The sequence below is a fragment of the Symphodus melops genome, assembly GCF_947650265.1.
Source record: "Symphodus melops genome assembly, contig: scaffold_530, whole genome shotgun sequence".
Lineage (NCBI taxonomy): Eukaryota > Metazoa > Chordata > Actinopteri > Labriformes > Labridae > Symphodus > Symphodus melops.
Genome location: NW_027636694.1, coordinates 1 through 10,431, shown reverse-complemented (window position 1 = coordinate 10,431; position 10,431 = coordinate 1). Strand labels below are relative to the sequence as shown.

Genomic DNA, 10,431 nt, shown 5'->3' with positions numbered 1-10,431 from the left:
GATAACACCTGTGTGATAACACCTGTGTGATAACACCTGAGTGATAACACCTGTTGATGTTATCAACCCTAACCCAAAACCAACGGAGACATCCAGCAGGTCCTCTCTTCTGTCACATGTGACTCTTTATTACTAAACTCAATCCAGCTTTGTTTCAGGGAAGGCTGCGTTGTGTTTATCGCTGTCACACAGGAAGTGATGACTCTTTCGACCAATCAATGGACTGCAGAGTTTAGATCCACCTTTTAGGATCCGCTCTATGTTCTTGGCTCCCCAACAGAAGGGTCCCAAAAAGTAGGACTCGATCGGTTATTCGGGATTAGTCTATGGAAACACTGCAAAATGCACGTCGTACCAAGACGAACCGAACCGGACCCAAACAATGCTTTTGAATCATGTTGGACTGAAGACGAGGAGAGATCCGTTTGAACCGTAGACTGTAAATATTAAACACACCTTCAGCAGGTAGACCCGTTGTGATCCCTAACACTAAGTGCACCGGGCCAAACAAAGGTTCTCTCTTCCCTGTCGTCATTCTGCTGTGATGAGAAAAAACCCATTCATAGCAGGACAACATGTTTTACTTTAATGCATTTAAAATGTAATGAATTAGACTTAACAGAAAACCTACCTTCAGTGCAGACTTTAAAAACCACCTACAACCAGGGTGGGAAGTACAGGGGGTCCCAGGGTGGGAAGTACAGGGGGTCCCAGGGTGAGAAGTACAGGGGGTCCCAGGGTGAGAAGTACAGGGGGTCCCAGGGTGAGAAGTACAGGGGGTCCCAGGGTGTGAAGTACAGGGGGTCCCAGGGTGGGAAGTACAGGGGGTCCCAGGGTGTGAAGTACAGGGGGTCCCAGGGTGAGAAGTACAGGGGGTCCCAGGGTGAGAAGTACAGGGGGTCCCAGGGTGTGAAGTACAGGGGGTCCCAGGGTGTGAAGTACAGGGGGTCCCAGGGTGTGAAGTACAGGGGGTCCCAGGGTGTGAAGTACAGGGGGTCCCAGGGTGTGAAGTACAGGGGGTCCCAGGGTGTGAAGTACAGGGGGTCCCAGGGTGAGAAGTACAGGGGGTCCCAGGGTGAGAAGTACAGGGGGTCCCAGGGTGTGAAGTACAGGGGGTCCCAGGGTGGGAAGTACAGGGGGTCCCAGGGTGTGAAGTACAGGGGGTCCCAGGGTGTGAAGTACAGGGGGTCCCAGGGTGTGAAGTACAGGGGGTCCCAGGGTGAAACAGCTTAGTGCCGGTACAGGAGACATGAATGCGGAGTGCACATTGAAACACAGGATCCCATGCTGCTTGATTTTAAGGTTTATTTGGTGACCAGGTGATGATGTTGTAGAGGTGGATGATCACAACAAAGAAGTGAAAACATTAAACTCAATGTATTATAATACTAAACAAACAGAATAATCCAAATTATATTATTATCTCTGGTAAATCAGACTTACATCAATAATGCAAAAGGTAAATACAAAAGGTTTGTGGGTTCCTTTCTTCTTCTGACTGCCAGGTTTGGTTTGGAGGGAGCTGGAGGTATGAGGGCAGGCTTTATAATGTTTGGGGTGTGGCTTACACAGGTGTGGTGGAGGTCAGGTGGGGTCTGACACCCCCTGATTGACAGTTGATTGACCCCTGAAAACCTCAAAAGCAACATGTTGGGTGTCTATGAAAAAGAAATCACCTTCAATTGACTTTATACTCTGCAGTGGACCAGATGGAGAGAGCGAGCGATGTCTTTGAATATATACAGTATATAAAATGAATACATTGTTGTGTGAACGTGTATCTGACTAATGCTTGGAACATCAATATAAAGATTGGATCATAAAAGTTTTACAGAAAAAGAACAAATTGGATCCTAAAAACTGATCAGAATGCAGGAAAATTAATGTTAGGTGTCCTAAATCTTCTGGGGAGATCCCCAGATCCTCCCCAGATCCTCCCCAGATCCTCCATAACCTGCCCCGTGTTGGAGGGGGGGCCCCAAAAACCAAAACTACTCGATTACAGTAACACAATGTCATTGTCACGCCTTGACCTGTATGTCAATAACTGATGTCTGATCTTCATCAGGCATCTTCCTCTTCGTCACGCTGGCGTCCATCTCCGCTCTGCTGCTTGGGACGCTTATCATTATCACGCTGAGACGCCATCGTCTGCCCCGCCGACCTTCCTCCATCAGGTAACCTTCATCTGGTGATGTCACCTCCTGTCACGAACAGTACTCTACTGTTACCACTGGGCCCTACACGCTAACATCAGAACTACATGCTAACCGCTAACATCACAACTACATGCTAACCGCTAACATCAGAACTACAGGCCAACCACTAACATTAGAACTACATGCTAACTGCTAACATGAGAACTACATGCTAACCACTAACATTAGAACTACATGCTAACCGCTAACATCAGAACTACAGGCTAACCGCTAACATTAGAACTACATGCTAACCGCTAACATCAGAACTACATGCTAACTGCTAACATGAGAACTACATGCTAACCACTAACATTAGAACCACATGCTAACCGCTAACATCAGAACTACAGGCTAACCGCTAACATTAGAACTACATGCTAACCGCTAACATCAGCACTACATGCTAACCACTAACATTAGAACTACATGCTAACTGCTAACATTAGAACTACACACGAACCACTAACATTAGAACTACACGCTAACCGCTAATATCAGAACTACACGATAACAGCTAACATTGTGTGCGTCTCCTCAGCGATAAAGACGAGCTGCTTCAGGACGATTCTTCATCTCTCGAGTCTCTGAGCGTCTCACAGAGTCCTGAACCAGACCAGGCCTGAAGGGGGCGTCACAGTGGTGACATCACAGCGCTGACATCACAGCGGTCTGAGTTTATAAAACCTTTTACTGTGTGAAATTTCTCTTCAATGGCGCCACTTCCTGTTTTAACATGTTTATTTCCTGTCAGACTTTTATTTTGTTAATCATTATTTTCATGTCTCTTTATAGGTCAGAGTTAATCAGCTTAGCTTAGCATAAAGTCCAACAACACATCCACTCTGAAGTTCAATGCAGTGGTCTGATTGGCTGGAACGGATATGTTAATCAGTTAGTTTAAGAGGCTAGCTGTTGTTTAGCATACAGACAGTAGCACATGATCACAACTGACTTGATTTTATTTGAACAGTTTGTGAGTTTGACCTTTGATCTTTGTCATGTAATGATTTGATTATGATTATGAGACTTAAGCTACCCTTTCAAAATAAAAGTAGTTTTACCTTTTATCTGCTTCGTTACAATCATTGAAAACTTCAAAATAAACCAACAGGAAGTGATCACATATTGGTCTTAAGAAGAGCAGGTGTGATGACCTCACCTGTGTCTGTTGAGCTGACAGTCAGTTTCTCGTTAACCTGAATACGTCACCATGGTAACAGAGTCTGAACTCCACACCTGGGCCAGTAAGGCCTTGTTCACATTGCACCTCCAAATATGAGGATTTTTATCATCCAGATTGTATGTAGTTGGATTTCTTTTTTTTTTGCCAGTCTGAACGCAAAAAGCCACATGAGATCTTATTTTTTCAAATCTGATTAAACCACATATGGAGGTGGTTTCAAATCTGACTCCTTCCGATCCGACTCAATCTGAACGTCTCTGTTGCGTCAACATATCTTTAGCGTCACTCTCAACTTGTCACCATCGAAAAATAGACGGACCTGAAGTTAACTTTGTTCAGTGAAAGAAAACAAGAATCAAAACAAACGTAGTAAAACAGTTTGCAGACAGACTGCTCTATTAGACTGTTTGAGTCAGAAATAATCACCTTTTTTGCTGTTGTTTTTCCTGGGTGTAACCTGTTACCATAGAAACCAATGTGGACCAGACCAGGGACCTGTGCTACGAAGCTAATTCAACATATCCAGGGTCTCTCTGGGTGATCTGGCTTCTCTAGTCCTGACATCAGAGATGGTGATTATCAGTCCAATGAAGCTGCTTATCAACCTGATCCGTCAACCCAGAGTTACAGAGAGCGCGTTCACGTAAAAGGGGCGGAGTTAGCGTCATTTAACCTATCACAGTCTACACTGAGTCTTCGTCAGCAGATCGTCATATCTACAAACATATTTACAAAAACTACAAACTATATTAACAATATATATAAGTTAAAACAAACAGGCTCCCAAGAGACACAGCTGCAGGACCATCAGATCCTGGAGCTGATGGAGAGGGGGGAGGACACTTCATGTGTCTCTTCCTGGAGCTGATGGAGAGGGGGGGAGGACACTTCATGTGTCTCTTCCTGGAGCTGATGGAGAGGGGGGAGGACACTTCATGTGTCTCTTCCTGGAGCTGATGGAGAGGGGGGGGGACACTTGATGTGTCTCTTCCTGGAGCTGATGGAGAGGGGGGAGGACACTTCATGTGTCTCTTCCTGGAGCTGATGGAGAGGGGGGAGGACACTTGATGTGTCTCTTCCTGGAGCTGATGGAGAGGGGGGAGGACACTTCATGTGTCTCTTCCTGGAGCTGATGGAGAGGGGGGAGGACACTTCATGTGTCCATCATGATTTGACATTATAGTGTGTTTAGTTGTTGATGATGTTTCACTGATATCCTTCAACAGAGACTGAAGAAAGCTCCGGAACATTTCAGTGAAAGATGTAAAATAATGAATGTTTTCTTCTTCATGTTGAATGTGTCCTGCTCTGTTTGTGATGAGCTGCAGTTTAACCACTTTAAAGAGTCACAGCAGCACATTGAGTTCAGAGACCAGTTCTTAGAGTCAGTTCTAAGGTGAACTAACCACGGGACAAATACAAGCTGACCTTTGACCTCTGTTTACTTTGTTTTGTCCTTCCTGCAGCTGTGTCTCTCTGCAGCCTGTTTGTCTCAACAGATTTCGGTAATATAGGTTGTAGATATTGTAAGTATAATGTTTGTAGATATGACGATCTGCTGATTGCAGACCCAGTGATGCTTGTGATATGTTAAATGATAGATAGATAGATACTTTATTGATCCCGAGGGACATTCAAGATGACCCTAATGCCGCCGCTTTCACGTGAACGTGCTCCCATAGAGACCCATATGTTGAACTTGCTTGGTAATAAAGGCCCCAGGTCACTTTTGATCTGTAATGTGGACAGTCAGTCAGTTAGATCAGATTTGGGTGTCAGTCTGAACAAAGCCTAAGAGAGGTCCACAGACCTGGGTCTCTTTGGGGGATCTGGATCCACTAACCCTGACAGGTAAAGAGGCGGACTAATCTTAATTTAACATATCCCAATCATCACAGAGTCTGCAGTCAGCAGATGGTCATATCTGGCACAGGATGAGTCCTAAAACCAGGAAGTGAGTTAGTATTTTAGCTCCATGGTGTAACTATGTGTTCTAAGGGTTCTAACCTTTAAAAGTCTAAATGTGGATTTTGAATGTTTGTGTTTAGACTGAAATAAGGTCTGTGGTTAACACACGCTGAAGAGATGTTGATATTTTGTTAGATGAGATAAACTACATTAGCTGAGACCCCACTTGTGAATTTTAAAGTTTTTGCGTGAACTTCAAACGGCGGTTACTAACAGGTGGCTAACTGAGACTACAGTGGTTGTCATGGAGACATTAAACGTCATCACGCCGGGAACTCTCTCAATAATCCTCCTGAAAGCCTTTTAGTCGTAATTATGTCTTGTAATCTTGTAAATATTAAGTTAATAAAGAAATGATAATAAACCGACGCTGTGTAGTTAGCTTGTAGCATAACGTTAGCTTCTCTCGGCTGCATTAACTCTTCAAACTTTATATAAATGATATTCATGTATAAAGATTATCCAGCTGAACTAAACAGCATCACAAACGTGTGTTTGACACAGATTATTTTATAAATCATCAAAAATACTAATCTCTCATTGGAGGAGAGCCACTGGCGTAGGTACTTCCGGGTTGGCCTACAAAAATACGTCAACAAATGTGAGTCACACAGGAGCGCGCGACGCACACGTCATATCCTTGCGACAATAACGGAAGTGTTTGGTTGGAGCCAAAATGGCGGTGAGTGTGAGCCAGTCGGCTGAAGAAGCTGATGCAGGTTAAGGAGAGAAACGGCGCCGTTAACCACAGAGCACCGGGACACACCGACAGCAGGGCTCGCGAGCCGCTCTCCGGGACTCAGGTAGATGCTGTAAGTTTACCTGTTTACAGGTGAAGCGCTGCGGGCTGCGGAGGGCTAGCCGTTAGCGGCTAACTTAGTGTGCTAACATGTTGAGTCACGGTGTGAGACGGTCTATGAACACACCACGGTGACGTCATAGTGCGTGAGGTTACCTGTCTGTAGATTTACCTGTGATCAGTTTAATCTAAATAAACGTGTGAGCTAACATGCTACACACGCCCTCTGTTGTTAGCATCACGCTGGAGAAGCTATGCGAGAAAACATGTGACTTGCTGTACTGTGACGTCATTGTGTACAGAGGTCCACGTTAAGTTAATGTTAGGAGTGTGATGACGTCATTGAGGCCTACTGCTAATGTTAGCTAAGTATCGTGTCTGACTTTAAACACTGACCCTAACAAAACCAGAACCACCAAACCAAAACCAGGACCACCCCACAACAGAACCACCAGACCAGAACCAGAAACCCCTCAGACCAGACCCACCCCAGACCAGAAGCACCAAACTAGAACTAGAACCACCAAAACCAGAACCACCCCAAAGACAGCAAACAGAATCAGACTTTACCGATCCGTACCGGACTGCTCTGTGTAAACGGGGCTACTGAGGCCCAGTATCTACGGGAGCCTGAGGGGACAAACAGGAAGTTAATGCTGAGGCCCAGTATCTACGGGAGCCTGAGGGGACAAACAGGAAGTTAATGCTGAGGCCCAGTATCTACGGGAGCCTGAGGGGACAAACAGGAAGTTAATGCTGACCCTGCTCTGTCACGGTGTATGCAGTTCGCCACTCCTGTGGTCGAACGCCTGGTACGCTAACGGGGATAAATAGAGTTTAAAAGAGAGAGAGCTATCAGAGTATGATTCTTGATGATTCACCCGTCGAAGAATGATACAAAGTGTGTGTGTGTGTGTGTGTCTCTCTCAGGTGGTCATGGCGGAGTGGCGGGGGGAGTGGCCTTGGAAGAGACACGTCTCAGACCAGCTGAAGCTCAGAGACCGAGTGCAGAGACAGTCGTTTGAAGAGCTCATCCTCCAGTGTGAGTGTTAAACACCGACATCATCACTGTAGATAACCACGAGGAGCAGGAAGTGATGACATCATCACTGTAGATAACCACGAGGAGCAGGAAGTGATGACATCATCACTGTAGATAACCACGAGGAGCAGGAAGTGATGACATCATCACTGTAGATAACCACGAGGAGCAGGAAGTGATGACATCATCACTGTAGATAACCACGAGGAGCAGGAAGTGATGACATCATCACTGTAGATAACCACGAGGAGCAGGAAGTGATGACATCATCACTGTAGATAACCACGAGGAGCAGGAAGTGATGACATCATCACTGTAGATAACCACGAGGAGCAGGAAGTGATGACATCATCACTGTAGATAACCATGAGGAGCAGGAAGTGATGACATCATCACTGTAGATAACCACGAGGAGCAGGAAGTGATGACATCATCACTGTAGATAACCACGAGGAGCAGGAAGTGATGACATCATCACTGTAGATAACCACGAGGAGCAGGAAGTGATGACATCATCACTGTAGATAACCACGAGGAGCAGGAAGTGATGACATCTTCACTGTAGATAACCACGAGGAGCAGGAAGTGATGACATCATCACTGTAGATAACCACGAGGAGCAGGAAGTGATGACATCATCACTGTAGATAACCACGAGGAGCAGGAAGTGATGACATCATCACTGTAGATAACCACGAGGAGCAGGAAGTGATGACATCATCACTGTAGATAACCACGAGGAGCAGGAAGTGATGACATCATCACTGTAGATAACCACGAGGAGCAGGAAGTGATGACATCATCACTGTAGATAACCACGAGGAGCAGGAAGTGATGACATCATCACTGTAGATAACCACGAGGAGCAGGAAGTGATGACATCATCACTGTAGATAACCACGAGGAGCAGGAAGTGATGACATCATCACTGTAGATAGCCACGAGGAGCTGGAAGTGATGACATCATCACTGTAGATAACCACGAGGAGCAGGAAGTGATGACATCATCACTGTAGATAACCACGAGGAGCAGGAAGTGATGACATCATCACTGTAGATAACCACGAGGAGCAGGAAGTGATGACATCATCACTGTAGATAACCACGAGGAGCAGGAAGTGATGACATCATCACTGTAGATGGCCACGAGGAGCAGGAAGTGATGACATCATCACTGTAGATGGCCACGAGGAGCAGGAAGTGATGACATCATCACTGTAGATAACCACGAGGAGCAGGAAGTGATGACATCATCACTGTAGATAGCCACGAGGAGCAGGAAGTGATGACATCTTCACTGTAGATAACCACGAGGAGCAGGAAGTGATGACATCATCACTGTAGATAACCACGAGGAGCAGGAAGTGATGGCGTGTGTCTGCTGGGACTTCCTGTTTCTACCCTTTTCAATCCCAGAACACTGGATGAGCTATATAACTATGACTATATAAATTATCTGATTGGCCACCTTTAGTTCCTATGATTGGGTGATTGCTTTGTTGGAGGCGGGGCTTATTTTAAAAGGATTTGTGCTGTTTCTCGGGGTTACATTTCAGGCGCTGTTTCCACGGAGACGCTGTGACAGTAAAACAGTTGAGTATCTGATTGGCCTTTCGTTCACACGGCATCCGTGTTTCACGGGGTGAAAACTCAAGCTTTTGAATTCGACCTCCAGGGTGGAGTGAAACTGATACGGGGGGGAGCGGTCTCTCTGGCTGCGATGACCTCACCACACCTCCCCACATACATGTGGACATGCTCAGTAGTCCAGAACAAACATAAACAACAATGGCGGCGGATTCTCTTGTGCTATGAGCTTCAGCAGCTCGTTGTATAAACAGAACCTTGATATGAGACATCGTGTGTGTCGCCGCCCAAAGAGCATCGAACACCTGCAGCAAACAGTTCAACCTTTACCCGAGCACAGGGCGACCATACGCAGGGCGACCATACGCAGCGTTTAGCTAAGACCTGGGAGAACTCGCCGCACAGGGCGACCATACGCAGCGTTTAGGATAGATAGATAGATAGATAGATAGATAGATAGATAGATAGATAGATAGATACTTTATTGATCCCGAGGTAAATTCAGGGCATCCAGTAGCAGTATACAGACCGGCAGGACACAAGACATTAGTTACAATACACACCTGCTGTCCCCCCTCCCCCCCTCTGTATACAATAATCCCCCAAACAAGATTTAGCAGCCGCTATGTGACTAAGAGTAAACATAATTATATGTTAAACCTGTGCAGTTAGCATTAGCATTAGACTTAAACTTATATAGCATAATGTACATAACCTGTGCAGTTAGCATTAGCATTAGACTTAAACTTATATAGCATAATGTACATAACCTGTGCAGTTAGCATTAGCATTAGACTTAAAACTTATATAGCATAATGTACATAACCTGTGCAGTTAGCATTAGCATTAGACTTAAAACTTATATAGCATAATGTACATAACCTGTGCAGTTAGCATTAGCATTAAACTTAAACTTATATAGCATAATGTACATAACCTGTGCAGTTAGCATTAGCATTAGACTTAAACTTATATAGCATAATGTACATAACCTGTGAGGAGAGAAAAACATGTGCTGGTTAAAAGAGACCTGTAAACAGTTAAAGAGCCTTAGAAACAAAGTGCTGACCTTCTAGAAACTAGTTCCATGTGCATGTACAGAGGTGTTTGAGGTAGTGCCAGAGGTGTGAGTACAGTCATTAAACAGTCAATGCAGGGATGCAGACTGGGCCATTAAAGTGCTCAACAACATAAAGGAGCAGTGATTAGCATTAAGTGTCCAAAACAATAAGGTGAAACCAGGAGTGATTAGTGTGATTATCATTAAAGTACCCAACTATTGAGGAGCAGATTAGGTAAGACCTGGGAGAACTCGCCGCTAAACAGGATGTTGTGGAGGAAGTGGTTATACTGGGTGTCACGCTGTAAAGTTCCACTGCCCACTACTGGCCGGGCGTGAGAACTACATGGTTTTCACTCAGAGACCTGCCGTGTAGACGGTCTGTAGTTTGAATCCGGGGTGGAGTCTGTCACAGCGTCTCCGTGGAAACGGGGTCTGAGTTTCAGTTTGAGCTGATGTGTGAACGCAGCAGGAAGTAGTCCTGTAGTAAGCGGGACGGACTGGTGACCACGCCCACATTGCTCATTCACGTCCCATGTGTGTCACAGATAACCGTCTGCTGGAGAGGTCAGACCTGCACGCCGTTCTGTC

The 10,431-nt window shown here is 45.4% G+C and overlaps 2 long non-coding RNA genes across 3 annotated transcripts; both read left to right on the top strand.

Annotated features, from left to right (window-relative positions):
• Positions 1-1,736: 1,736 nt before the first annotated feature.
• On the top strand, positions 1,737-3,268 carry LOC306819193. Its single transcript, XR_013778498.1, has 2 exons — positions 1,737-2,177; positions 2,740-3,268. It is a non-coding gene; the product is annotated as an uncharacterized lncRNA (long non-coding RNA).
• Positions 3,269-5,890: 2,622 nt separating this feature from the next.
• On the top strand, positions 5,891-10,431 carry LOC306819192. Of its 2 annotated transcripts, none has more exons than XR_013778496.1 (3): positions 5,891-6,164; positions 7,082-7,193; positions 10,389-10,431. It is a non-coding gene; the product is annotated as an uncharacterized lncRNA (long non-coding RNA). The 2 variants fall into 2 exon arrangements; XR_013778497.1 differs by having other exon boundaries at positions 5,915-6,155.